Below are 2,431 nucleotides of genomic sequence, written 5' to 3'. Positions count from 1 at the left end.
TTCAACTATTATCTCCTCAAGTATTTTCTCATGGTCTTTCTTTTTGTCTTCTTCTTCTGGGACCCCTATGATTCGAATGTTGTAGCGTTTAATGCTGTCCTGGAGGTCTCTGAGATTGTCCTCATTTCTTTTAATTCGTTTTTCTTTTATCCTCTCTGATTCATTTATTTCTACCATTCTATCTTCTAATTCACTAATCCTATCTTCTGCCTCTGTTATTCTACTATTTGTTGCCTCTAGAGTGTTTTTAATTTCATTTATTGCATTATTCATTTTATATTGACTCTCTTTTATTTCTTCTAGGTCCTTGTTAAACCTTTCTTGCATCTTCTCAATCTTTGTCTCCAAGCTATTTATCTGTGATTCCATTTTGATTTCAAGATTTTGGATCAATTTCACTATCATTATTTGGAATTCTGTATCAGGTAGATTCCCTATCTCTTCCTCTTTTGTTTGGTTTGGTGGGCTTTTATCCTGTTCCTTTGCTGCTGGGTATTCCTCTGTCTCTTCATCTTGTTTAAATTGCTGAGTTTGGGGTGTCCTTTCTGTATTCTGGCAGTTTGTGGAGTTCTCTTTATTGTGGTGTTTTCTCACTCTGTGTGGGTTTGTACAGGTGGCTTGTCAAGGTTTCTTGGTTAGGGAAGCTTGTGTCGGTGTTCTGGTGGGTGGAGCTGTATTTCTTCTCTCTCCTTTTGAAGACTTCGGTTGCTTTTCTGGGTGCCTGATGTCCTCTTCTGGCTTTCAGAAGTTGTTTTGTGGAATTTACTCTGTGTTTAAATGTTCTTTTGATGAATTTGTGGGGGAGAAAGTGTTCTCCCCATCCTACTCCTCCGCGATCTTAGCTCCTCTGACAGTCTTTGCTTTAATGCAAAGACTAATCTGGAGTCTTCAAATCTCTTAGGACATAGGCTCTCCAATTCCCTACCTATGTAGATTTTGATTATGATTCAAGTTTCTCTGGAATATTAGAGAACTTTATTCATTGATCTCTAAGTTTCTTTGTGTACCTATAGCTTTATGGCTTTAAGACAGGAAAACTGGATTCATACTTTAAGACTAACTGAATAAGCAACATGGGTTATGTCAATTACTTTTTCGTAATCATGAAAAATTATTTTAGAAAGACTAGAAGAATGTTATCTGCCTCTAATAACCTAACAATCTCATTTTAATTGATATGTAAAGAAAAGGTCTATATTAATTCCATTTCACCAGTATTTTCCCCAAATTTTGACTCTTTTTTCAAATATCTCCCTAAAATCCTTGGAGATCCATTTCTCACTTCCCATATATAGTCTCTATAATATTTAGAGTCATATGTTTCTATCGTTGCTTTATCTCTCACTTTTCACTTAAATCAACATCATCTTTTTATTAAGCATTGACATTGGATTTATTTAAGCTGCTAACATGTCTACTTCTTATTTTTGCACAAACCTCAAAAGTACATACATTTTTTTCTTTCTCAAAATCCACAGTCAAAAATCTAGAGACGATTAGTGTCCAGCTTTGAAGATAAGAAAGGCAAGACTTTCAGCCTATGAAAAAGAATAAATGTATAACTTTTGTACAAGTAAAGGGACAGACTTCAGTGTTTAGTATATTATAAAGCTTCCAAGGAAATAAAATGGTTTTCTTTATTCAAAGTTCATATATATTACAGATACATTTTAAATTAATATAAAAATCAATACTAATTTTGGTTCTACATCTTAGATACTCAACACAAATTAAGAAGATTCTCTTTTGATAATAAGCAGTGCACCACTTAGCACGTCCCACTTGAGATTCTAATTGAGAATGGGTAGGAAAAGGCAGAAGGAATGGAATGATGAAGCAAAGATCCATGAGGATCATATCACATTTCAGTGGTAGTCTTAGTACCTGGATAAATTATTCCAAGGGAAGCTACCCCTAAAACAATCAGACAAATGGTTACTATGAGCAACTCAAATAGAGACCAGGGAGAAAAACAGAGTCAAGTCCAAGGAGCTACTGCTATGTGCTTAAATTAATTATCACTCTACTTGACTTGAAAAACAACAAATAAAAAAGGAGACACCTGTCACCACAAGGCATGGGAATGCATTACATATCATTTGAACATATTTCGCATAATATTTTTGTATATATCACAATTCAATTCAATATATATGATGACTAAATTAGCACATTGCCAAATGTTAATTACCTTACTTTTTATTATAAACGAGTCATCTAAGATTTGACCTGTCTTGAAATATTAAAAAGCAAGTTAATTATATCAGATCAGATCAGATCAGTCACTAGGTCGTGTCTAACTCTTTGTGACCATATGAATCGCAGCACGCCAGGCCTACCTGTCCATCACCAACTCCTGGAGTTCACTCAGACTCACGTCCATCGAGTCAGTGATGCCATCCAGCCATCTCATCTTCTGTCGTCCCCTTCT

This window comes from Bison bison, unplaced genomic scaffold (genome assembly GCF_000754665.1).
Source record: "Bison bison bison isolate TAMUID 2011002044 unplaced genomic scaffold, Bison_UMD1.0 scf7180017864481, whole genome shotgun sequence".
Lineage (NCBI taxonomy): Eukaryota > Metazoa > Chordata > Mammalia > Artiodactyla > Bovidae > Bison > Bison bison.
This window is presented reverse-complemented; position numbering follows the sequence as displayed.